The sequence below is a fragment of the Mesoplodon bidens genome, assembly GCF_964165515.1.
Source record: "Mesoplodon bidens genome assembly, chromosome: 12".
NCBI classification, from domain to species: Eukaryota; Metazoa; Chordata; class Mammalia; order Artiodactyla; family Ziphiidae; genus Mesoplodon; species Mesoplodon bidens.
The window spans coordinates 10818153-10829942 of record NC_138168.1 but is presented as its reverse complement, the minus strand read 5'-3'; the positions used below and the strand labels follow the sequence as shown (position 1 = coordinate 10829942).

Genomic DNA, 11790 nt, shown 5'->3' with positions numbered 1-11790 from the left:
TGCTGGGTCATATGGTAGTACTTTTTGTAGTTTTTTAAGGAACCTCCATACTGTTCTCCATAGCGGCTGTACCAATTCACATTCCCACCAGCAGTGCAAGAGTGTTCCCTTTTCTCCACACCCTCTCCAGCATTTATTGTTTCTAGATTTTTTGATGATGGCCATTCTGACTGGTGTGAGATGATATCTCATTGTAGTTTTGATTTGCATTTCTCTAATGAGTAAAGATGTTGAGCATCCTTTCATGTGTTTGTTGGCAGTCTGTATATCTTCTGTGGAGAAATGTCTATTTAGGTCTTCTGCCCATTTTTGGATTGGGTTGTTTGTTTTTTTGCTATTGAGCTGCCTGAGCTGCTTATAAATTTTGGAGATTAATCCCTTGTAAGTTGCTTCATTTGCAAATATTTTCTCCCATCCTGAGGGTTGTCTTTTGGTCTTGTTTATGGTTTCCTTTGCTGTGCAAAAGCTTTGAAGTTTCATTAGGTCCCATGTGTTTATTTTTGTCTTTATTTCCATTTCTCTAGGAGGTGGGTCAAAAAGGATCTTGCTGTGATTTATGTAATAGAGTGTTCTGCCTATGTTTTCCTCTAAGAGTTTGATAGTGTCTGGCCTTACATTTAGGTCTTTAATCCATTTTGAGCTTATTTTTGTGTATGGTGTTAGGGAGTGATCTAATCTCATACTTTTACATGTCCCTATCCAGTTTTCCCAGCACCACTTATTGAAGAGACTGTCCTTTCTCCACTGTACATTCCTGCCTCCTTTATCAAAGATAAGGTGACCATATGTCCGTGGGTTTATCTCTGGGCGTTCTATCCTGTTCCTTTGATCTATCTTTCTGTTTTTGTGCCAGTACCATACAGTCTTGATTACTGTAGCTTTGTAGTATAGTCTGAAGTCAGGGAGCCTGATTCCTCCAGCTCCATTTTTCGTTCTCAAGATTGCTTTGGCTATTCGGGGTCTTTTGTGTGTCCATACAAATTGTGAAATTTTTGGTTCCCGTTCTGTGAAAAATGCCAGTGGTAGTCTGATAGGGATTGCATTGAATCTGTAGATTGCTTTGGGTAGTAGAGTCATTTACACAGTGTTGATTCTTCCAATCCAAGAACATGGTACATCTCTCCATCTATTTGTAGCATCTTTAATTTCTTTCGTCAGTGTCTTATAATTTTCTGCATACAGGTCTTTTGTCTCCTTAGGTAGGTTTATTCCTAGATATTTTATTCTTTTTGTTGCAGTGGTAAATGGGAGTGTTTCCTTGATTTCACTTTCAGATTTTTCATCATTAGTGTATAGGAATGCCAGAGATTTCTGTACATTAATTTTGTATCCTGCTAGTTTACCAGATTCATTGATTAGCTCTAGTAGTTTTCTGGTAGCATCTTTAGGATTCTCTATGTATAGTATCATGTCATCTGCAAACAGTGACAGCTTTACTTCTTCTTTTCCGATTTGGGTTCCTTTTATTTCCTTTTCTTCTCTGATTGCTGTGGCTAAAACTTCCAAAACTAGGTTGAATAAGAGTGGTGAGAGTGGGCAACCTTGTCTTGTTCCTGATCTTAGTGGAGATGGTTTCAGTTTTTCACCATTGAGGACGATGCTGGCTGTGGGTTTGTCATATATGGCCTTTATTATGTTGAGGAAAGTTCCCTCTATGCCTACTTTCTGCAGGGTTTTTATCATAAATGGGTGTTGAATTTTGTCGAAAGCTTTCTCTGCATCTATTGAGATGATCATATGGTTTTTCTCCTTCAATTTGTTAATATGGTGTATCACGTTGATTGATTTGCATATATTGAAGAATCCTTGCATTCCTGGTATAAACCCCACTTGATCATGGTGTATGATCCTTTTAATGTGCTGTTGGATTCTGTTTGCTAGTATTTTGTTGAGGATTTTTTCATCTATGTTCATCAGTGATATTGGCCTGTAGTTTTCTTTCTTTGTGACATCCTTGTCTGGTTTTAGTATCAAGGTGATGGTGGCCTCGTAGAATGAGTTTGGGAGTTTTCTCCCTCTGCTATATTTTGGAAGAGTTTGAGAAGGATGGGTGTTAGCTCTTCTCTAAATGCTTGATAGAATTCGCCTGTGAAGCCATCTGGTCCTGGGCTTTTGTTTGTTGGAAGATTTTTTATCACAGTTTCAATTTCAGTGCTTGTGATTGGTCTGTTCATATTTTCTATTTCTTCCTGGTTCAGTTCCAGCAAGTTGTGCATTTCTAAGAATTTGTCCATTTCTTCCAGGTTGTCCACTTTATTGGCATAGAGTTGCTTGTAGTAATCTCTCATGATCGTTTGTATTTCTGCAGTGTCAGTTGTTACTTCTCCTTTTTCATTTCTAATTCTATTGATTTGAGTCTTCTCCCTTTTTTTCTTGATGAGTCTGGTTTTGATAATGGTTTATCAATTTTGTTTATCTTCTCAAAGAACCAGCTTTTAGTTTTATTGATCTTTGCTATCATTTCCTTCATTTCTTTTTCATTTATTTCTGATCTGATTTTTATGATTTCTTTCCTTCTGCTAACTTTGGGATGTTTTTGTTCTTCTTTCTCTAATTGCTTTAGGTGCAAGATTATGTTGTTTATTCGAGATGCTTCCTGTTTCTTAAGGTGGGATTGTATTGCTATAAACTTCCCTCTTAGAACTGCTTTTGCTGCAGCCCATAGGTTTTGGGTCATCGTGTCTCCATTGTCATTTGTTTCTAGGTATTTTTTAATTTCCTCTTTGATTACTTCAGTGATCACTTCGTTATGAAGTAGTGTATTGTTTAGCCTCCATGTGTTTGTATTTTTTACAGCTCTTTTCCTGTAATTGATATCTAGTCTCATAGCATTGTGGTCAGAAAAGAGACTTGATACAATTTCAATTTTCTTAAATTTACCAAGGCTTGATTTGTGACCCAAGATATGATCTATCCTGGAGAATGTTCCATGAGCACTTGAGAAAAATGTGTATTCTGTTGTTTTTGGAAGGAATGTCCTATAAATATCAATTAAGTCCCTCTTGTTTAATGTATTATTTAAAGCTTGTGTTTCCTTATTTATTTTCATTTTGGATGATCTGTCCATTGGTGAAAGTGTGGTGTTAAAGTCCCCTACTATGATTGTGTTACTGTCGATTTCGCCTTTTATGGCTGTTAGTATTTGCCTTATGTATTGAGATGCTCCTATGTTGGGTGCATAAATATTTACAATTGTTATATCTTCTTCTTGGATCGATCCCTTGATCATTATGTAGTGTCCTTCTTTGTCTCTTCTAGTAGTCTTTATTTTAAAGTCTATTTTGTCTGATATGAGAATTGCTACTCCAGCTTTCTTTTGGTTTCCATTTGCATGGAATATCTTTTTCCATCCCCTTACTTTCAGTCTCTATGTGTCTCTAGGTCTGAAGTGGGTCTCTTGTAAACAGCATATATATGGGTCTTGTTTTTGTATCCATTCAGCCAATCTGTGTCTTTTGGTGGGAGCATTTAGTCCATTTACATTGAAGGTAATTATCGATATGTATGTTCCTATTCCCATTTTCTTAATTGTTTTGGGTTCGTTATTGTAGGTCTTTTCCTTCTGTTGTGTTTCTTGCCTAGAGAAGTTCCTTTAGCATTTGTTGTAAAGCTGGTTTGGTGGTGCTGAACTCTCTCAGCTTTTGCTTGTCTGTAAACGTTTTAATTTCTCCATCAAATCTGAATGAGATCCTTACTGGGTAGAGTAATCTTGGTTGCAGGTTTTTCTCCTTCATCACTTTAAGTATGTCCTGCCACTCCCTTCTGGCTTGTAGAGTTTCTGCTGAGAGATCAGCTGTTATCCTGATGGGGATTCCCTTGTGTGTTGTTTGTTGTTTTTGCCTTGCTGCTTTTAATATAATTTCTTTGTGTTTAATTTTTGACAGTTTGATTAATATGTGTCTTGGCGTATTTCTCCTTGGATTTATTCTGTATGGGACTCTCTGTGCCTCCTGGACTTGATTAACTATTTCCTTTCCCATATTAGGGAAGTTTTCAACTATAATCTCTTCAAATATTTTCTCATTCCCTTTCTTTTTCTCTTCTTCTTCTGGAACCCCTATAATTCGAATGTTGGTGCGTTTAATGTTGTCCCAGAGGTCTCTGAGACTGTCCTCTGTTCTTTTCATTCTTTTTTCTTTATTTTGCTCTGCAGCAGTTATTTCCACTATTTTATCTTCCACCTCACTTATCCGTTCTTCTGCCTCAGTTATTCTGCTATTGATCCCATCTAGAGTATTTTTTATTTCATGTATTGTGTTTTTAATCGATGCTTGATTCATCTTTAGTTCTTCTAGGTCCTTGTTAACTGTTTCTTGCATTTTGTCTATTCTATTTCCAAGATTTTGGATCTTGGAAATAGAATCTTGGATCATCTTTACCATCATTATTCTGAATTCTTTTTCAGGTAGACTGCCTATTACCTCTTCATTTGTTAGGTCTGGTGGGTTTTTATCTTGCTCCTTCTCGTGCTGTGTGTTTTTCTGTCTTCTCATTTTGCTTATGTTACTGTGTTTGGGGTCTCCTTTTTGCAGGCTGCAGGTTCGTAGTTCCCGTTGTTTTTGGTGTCTGTCCCCAGTGGCTAAGGTTGGTTTAGTGGGTTGTGTAGGCTTCCTGGTGGAGGGGACTAGTGCCTGTGTTGTGGTGGATGAGGCAGGATCTTGTCTTTCTGGTGGGCAAGTCCACGCCTGGTGTTGTGTTTTGGGGTGTCTGTGGCCTTATTATGATTTTAGGCAGCCTCTCTGCCAATGGGTGGCGTTGTGTTCCTGTCTTGCTAGTTGTTTGGCATAGGGTGTCCAGCACTGTAGCTTGCTGGTCGTTGAGTGAAGCTGGGTGCTGGTGTTGAGATGGAGATCTCTGGAAGATTTTCGCCGTTTGATATTATGTGGAGCTGGGTGGTCTCTTGTGGACCAGTGTCCTGAAGTTGGCTCTCCCACCTCAGAGGCACAGCACTGACTCCTTGCTCCTCAATTTGGGATGAGTTGTTGTCTATTCATGTATTCCACAGATGCAGGGTACATCAAGTTGATTGTGGGGCTTTAATCCGCTGCTTCTGAGGCTGCTGGGAGACGTTTCCCTTTCTCTTCTTTGTTCTCACAGCTCCTGGGTTTCAGCTTTGGATTTGGCCCCGCCTCTGCGTGTAGGTCGCCGGAGGGCGTCTGTTCTTCACTCAGACAGGACAGGGTTAGAGGAGCAGCCTCTTCGGGGACTCCGGCCCACCCAGGCCGGGCGGGAGGGACAGGCATGAAGTGCGGGGCGAGCCCGCAGCGGCAGAGGCCGGCATGACGTTGCACCAGCCCGAGGCGCGCCGCACGCCCTCCCAGGGAAGCCACCCGTGGATCCCGGGACCCCGGCAGTGGCGGGCTGCACAGGCTCCCGTAAGGGCAGTGTGGACAGTGAACTGCGCTCGCGCACAGGCTTCCCGGCGGCGGCAGCAGCGGCCCCAGCGTCCCACGCCCGTCACTGTGCTCCGCGCCTTCAGCCGCGACCCGCGCCCGTCTGTGGAGCTCCTTCAAGCAGCGCCCTCAACCCCCTCTCCCCGCGCACCAGGAAACCAAGAGGGAAGAAAAAGTCTCTTGCCTCTTCAGCAGCTCCAGAGCCCCCCCGGAGTCCCTCCCGGCTAGCTGTGGCACATTAACCCCCTTCGGGCTTAGTTCCCGCCGCCAGCCCCAGTCCTCTCCCTGCGCTCTGACTGAAGCCCGAGCCTCAGCTTCCAGTGCCGCCCGCCACGGCGGGCGAGCAGACAAGCTTCTCGGGCTGGTGAGCACCGCCCGGCACCGATCCTCTGTGCGGGAATCTCTCCGCTCCGCCCTACCCAGGTATGTGGGGAGTTTCTTGCCTTTTGGGAGGTCTGGGGTCTTCTGCCAGTGTTCAGTAGGTGTTCTGTAGGGGTTGTTCCACGTGTAGCTGTATTTCTGGTGTATCCGTGGGGAGGAGGGTGATCTCCGCGTCTTGCTCTTCCGCCATCTTACCCGGAAGTCTCCACTTCGTTATTAAGTAGTGTATTGTTTAGCCTCCATGTGTTTGTATTTTTTTACAGATCTTTTCCTGTAATTGATATCTAGTCTCATAGCATTGTGGTCGGAAAAGATACTTGATACGATTTCAATTTTGTTAAATTTACCAAGGATTGATTTGTGACCCAAAATATGATGTATCCTGGAGAATGTTCTATGAGCACTTGAGAAAAATGTGTATTCTGTTGTTTTTGGATGGAATGTCCTATAAATATCAATTAAGTCCATCTTGTTTAATGTATCATTTAGAGCTGTGTTTCCTTATTTATTTTCATTTTGGATGATCTGTCCATTGGTGAAAGTGGGGTGTTAAAGTCCCCTACTATGATTGAGTTACTGTCTTTTATGGCTGTTAGTATTTGCCTTATGTATTGAGGTGCTCCTATGTTGGGTGCATAAATATTTACAATTGTTATATCTTCTTCTTGGATCAGTCCCTTGATCATTATGTAGTGTCCTTCTTTGTCTCTTCTACTAGTCTTTATTTTAAAGTCTCTTTTGTCTGATATGAAAATTGCTACTCCATCTTTCTTTTGATTTCCATTTGCATGGAATATCTTTCTCCATCCCCTCACTTTCAGTCTGTATGTGTCCCTAAGTCTGAAGTGGGTCTCTTGTAGACAGCATATATATGGGTCTTGTTTTTGTATCCATTCAGCCAGTCTGTGTCTTTTGGTGTGAGCATTGAATCCCTTTACATTTAAGGTAATTATTGATATGTGTTCCTATATCCATTTTCTTAATTGTTTTGTGTTTGTTATTGTAGGTCTTCTCCTTCTGTTGTGTTTCTTGCCTAGAGAAGTTCCTTTAGCATTTGTTGTAAAGCTGGTTTGGTGGTGTTGAACTCTCTCAGGTTTTGCTTGTCTGTAAAGGTTTTAATTTCTCCATCAAATCTGAATGAGATCCTTGCTGGGTAGAGTAATCTTGGCTGCAGGTTTTTTTCCTTCATCACTTTAAATATGTCCTGCCAGTCATTTCTGGCTTGCAGAGTTTCTGCTGGAAGATCAGCTGTTAACCTGATGGGGATTCCCCTTGTGTGTTATTTGTTGCTTTTCCCTTGCTGCTTTTAATATGTTTTTCTTGTATTTAATTTTTGATAGTTTGATTAATATGTGTCTTGGTGTGTTTCTCCTTGGATTTATTCTGTATGGGACTCTCTGTGCTTCCTGGACTTGATTAACTATTTCCTTTCCCATATTAGGGAAGTTTTCAACTATAATCTCTTCAAATATTTTCTCAGTCCCTTTCTTTTTCTCTTCTTCTTCTGGGACCCTATAATTCGAATGTTGGTGCATTTAATGTTGTCCCAGAAGTCTCTGAGACTGTCCTCAGTTCTTTTCATTCTTTATTTTTTATTCTGCTCTGAAGTAGTTATTTCCACTATTTTATCTTTCAGGTCACTTATCCGTTCTTCTGCCTCAGTTATTCTGCTCTTGATTCCTTCTAGAGAATTTTTAATTTCATTTAATGTGTTGTTCATTACTGCTTGTTTCCTCTTTCGTTCTTCTAGGTCATTGTTAAATGTTTCTTGCATTTTCTCTATTGTATTTCCAAGATTTTGGATCATCTTTACTATCATTATTCTGAATTCTTTTTCAGGTAGACTGCCTATTTCTTCGTCATTTGTTAGGTCTGGTGGGTTTTTATCTTGCTCCTTCATCTTCTGTGTGTTTTTTTGTCTTCTCATTTTTCTTATTTTACTGTGTTTGGGGTCTCCTTTTTGCAGGCTGCAGGTTCGTAGTTCCCGTTGTTTTTGGTGTCTTTCCCCAGTGGCTAAGGTTGGTTCAGTGGGTTGTGTAGGCTTCCTGGTGGAGGGGACTAGTGCCTGTGTTGTGGTGGATGAGGCAGGATCTTGTCTTTCTGGTGGGCAAGTCCACGCCTGGTGTTGTGTTTTGGGGTGTCTGTGGCCTTATTATGATTTTAGGCAGCCTCTCTGCCAATGGGTGGCGTTGTGTTCCTGTCTTGCTAGTTGTTTGGCATAGGGTGTCCAGCACTGTAGCTTGCTGGTCGTTGAGTGAAGCTGGGTGCTGGTGTTGAGATGGAGATCTCTGGAAGATTTTCGCCGTTTGATATTATGTGGAGCTGGGTGGTCTCTTGTGGACCAGTGTCCTGAAGTTGGCTCTCCCACCTCAGAGGCACAGCACTGACTCCTTGCTCCTCAATTTGGGATGAGTTGTTGTCTATTCATGTATTCCACAGATGCAGGGTACATCAAGTTGATTGTGGAGCTATAATCCGCTGCTTCTGAGGCTGCTGGGAGACGTTTCCCTTTCTCTTCTTTGTTCTCACAGCTCCTGGGTTTCAGCTTTGGATTTGGCCCCGCCTCTGCGTGTAGGTCGCCGGAGGGCGTCTGTTCTTCACTCAGGACAGGGTTAGAGGAGCAGCCTCTTCGGGGACTCCGGCCCACCCAGGCCGGGCGGGAGGGACAGGCATGAAGTGCGGGGCGAGCCCGCAGCGGCAGAGGCCGGCATGACGTTGCACCAGCCCGAGGCGCGCCGCGCGCCCTCCCAGGGAAGCCACCCGTGGATCCCGGGACCCCGGCAGTGGCGGGCTGCACAGGCTCCCGTAAGGGCAGTGTGGACAGTGAACTGCGCTCGCGCACAGGCTTCCCGGCGGCGGCAGCAGCGGCCCCAGCGTCCCACGCCCGTCACTGTGCTCCGCGCCTTCAGCCGCGACCCGCGCCCGTCTGTGGAGCTCCTTCAAGCAGCGCCCTCAACCCCCTCTCCCCGCGCACCAGGAAACCAAGAGGGAAGAAAAAGTCTCTTGCCTCTTCAGCAGCTCCAGAGCCCCCCTGGAGTCCCTCCCGGCTAGCTGTGGCACATTAACCCCCTTCGGGCTTAGTTCCCGCCGCCAGCCCCAGTCCTCTCCCTGCGCTCTGACTGAAGCCCGAGCCTCAGCTTCCAGTGCCGCCCGCCACGGCGGGCGAGCAGACAAGCTTCTCGGGCTGGTGAGCACCGCCCGGCACCGATCCTCTGTGCGGGAATCTCTCCGCTCCGCCCTACCCAGGTATGTGGGGAGTTTCTTGCCTTTTGGGAGGTCTGGGGTCTTCTGCCAGTGTTCAGTAGGTGTTCTGTAGGGGTTGTTCCACGTGTAGCTGTATTTCTGGTGTATCCGTGGGGAGGAGGGTGATCTCCGCGTCTTGCTCTTCCGCCATCTTACCCGGAAGTCTCCACTTCGTTATTAAGTAGTGTATTGTTTAGCCTCCATGTGTTTGTATTTTTTTACAGATCTTTTCCTGTAATTGATATCTAGTCTCATAGCATTGTGGTCGGAAAAGATACTTGATACGATTTCAATTTTGTTAAATTTACCAAGGATTGATTTGTGACCCAAAATATGATGTATCCTGGAGAATGTTCTATGAGCACTTGAGAAAAATGTGTATTCTGTTGTTTTTGGATGGAATGTCCTATAAATATCAATTAAGTCCATCTTGTTTAATGTATCATTTAGAGCTGTGTTTCCTTATTTATTTTCATTTTGGATGATCTGTCCATTGGTGAAAGTGGGGTGTTAAAGTCCCCTACTATGATTGAGTTACTGTCTTTTATGGCTGTTAGTATTTGCCTTATGTATTGAGGTGCTCCTATGTTGGGTGCATAAATATTTACAATTGTTATATCTTCTTCTTGGATCAGTCCCTTGATCATTATGTAGTGTCCTTCTTTGTCTCTTCTACTAGTCTTTATTTTAAAGTCTCTTTTGTCTGATATGAAAATTGCTACTCCATCTTTCTTTTGATTTCCATTTGCATGGAATATCTTTCTCCATCCCCTCACTTTCAGTCTGTATGTGTCCCTAAGTCTGAAGTGGGTCTCTTGTAGACAGCATATATATGGGTCTTGTTTTTGTATCCATTCAGCCAGTCTGTGTCTTTTGGTGTGAGCATTGAATCCCTTTACATTTAAGGTAATTATTGATATGTGTTCCTATATCCATTTTCTTAATTGTTTTGTGTTTGTTATTGTAGGTCTTCTCCTTCTGTTGTGTTTCTTGCCTAGAGAAGTTCCTTTAGCATTTGTTGTAAAGCTGGTTTGGTGGTGTTGAACTCTCTCAGGTTTTGCTTGTCTGTAAAGGTTTTAATTTCTCCATCAAATCTGAATGAGATCCTTGCTGGGTAGAGTAATCTTGGCTGCAGGTTTTTTTCCTTCATCACTTTAAATATGTCCTGCCAGTCATTTCTGGCTTGCAGAGTTTCTGCTGGAAGATCAGCTGTTAACCTGATGGGGATTCCCCTTGTGTGTTATTTGTTGCTTTTCCCTTGCTGCTTTTAATATGTTTTTCTTGTATTTAATTTTTGATAGTTTGATTAATATGTGTCTTGGTGTGTTTCTCCTTGGATTTATTCTGTATGGGACTCTCTGTGCTTCCTGGACTTGATTAACTATTTCCTTTCCCATATTAGGGAAGTTTTCAACTATAATCTCTTCAAATATTTTCTCAGTCCCTTTCTTTTTCTCTTCTTCTTCTGGGACCCTATAATTCGAATGTTGGTGCATTTAATGTTGTCCCAGAAGTCTCTGAGACTGTCCTCAGTTCTTTTCATTCTTTATTTTTTATTCTGCTCTGAAGTAGTTATTTCCACTATTTTATCTTTCAGGTCACTTATCCGTTCTTCTGCCTCAGTTATTCTGCTCTTGATTCCTTCTAGAGAATTTTTAATTTCATTTAATGTGTTGTTCATTACTGCTTGTTTCCTCTTTCGTTCTTCTAGGTCATTGTTAAATGTTTCTTGCATTTTCTCTATTGTATTTCCAAGATTTTGGATCATCTTTACTATCATTATTCTGAATTCTTTTTCAGGTAGACTGCCTATTTCTTCGTCATTTGTTAGGTCTGGTGGGTTTTTATCTTGCTCCTTCATCTTCTGTGTGTTTTTTTGTCTTCTCATTTTTCTTATTTTACTGTGTTTGGGGTCTCCTTTTTGCAGGCTGCAGGTTCGTAGTTCCCGTTGTTTTTGGTGTCTTTCCCCAGTGGCTAAGGTTGGTTCAGTGGGTTGTGTAGGCTTCCTGGTGGAGGGGACTAGTGCCTGTGTTGTGGTGGATGAGGCTGGATCTTTTCTTTCTGGTGGGCAAGTCCACGCCTGGTATTGTGTTTTGGGGTGTCTGTGGCCTTATTATGATTTTAGGCAGCTTCTCTGCTAATGGATGGGGCTGTGTTCCTGTCTTGCTAGTTGTTTGGCATAGGGTGTCCAGCACTGTAGCTTGCTGGTCATTGAGTGAAGCTGGGTGCTGGTGTTGAGATGGAGATCTCTGGAAGATTTTCGCCGTTTGATATTATGTGGAGCTGGGTGGTCTCTTGTGGACCAGTGTCCTGAAATTGGCTCTCCCACGTCAGAGGCACAGCACTGACTCCTGGCTGGAGTACCAAGAGCCTTTCATCCACATGGCTCAGAATAAAAGGGAGAAAAGATAGAAAGAAAGAAAGAGGATAAAATAAAATAAAGATAAAATAAAATAATTAAAATAAAAAATAAAAAAATTATTAAGAAAAAAAATTTTTTTTAAGTAAAAAAAAAAAAAAGGACAGACAGAACCCTGGGACAAATGGTGAAAGCAAAGCTATACAGACAAAATCTCACACAGAAGCATACACATACACACTCACAAAAAGTGGAAAAGGGGAAAATATAATATATCTTGCTCCCAAAGTCCACCTCCTCAATTTGGGATGATTCGTTGTTTGTTCATGTATTCCACAGATGCAGGTACATCAAGGTGATTGTGGAGCTTTAATCCGCTGCTCCTGAGGCTGCTGGGAGAGATTTCCCTTTCTC

General features: G+C 42.5%; 1 long non-coding RNA gene across 1 annotated transcript in view; it reads left to right on the top strand.

Annotated features, from left to right (window-relative positions):
• Positions 1-363: 363 nt before the first annotated feature.
• The window catches only part of LOC308626096, a 166448-nt gene continuing 155021 nt past the window's right edge, over positions 364-11790 (top strand). The window contains exon 1 of the long non-coding RNA XR_014017200.1: positions 364-385. This is a non-coding gene — a long non-coding RNA (uncharacterized lncRNA). The remainder of the gene's footprint in view (positions 386-11790) is intronic.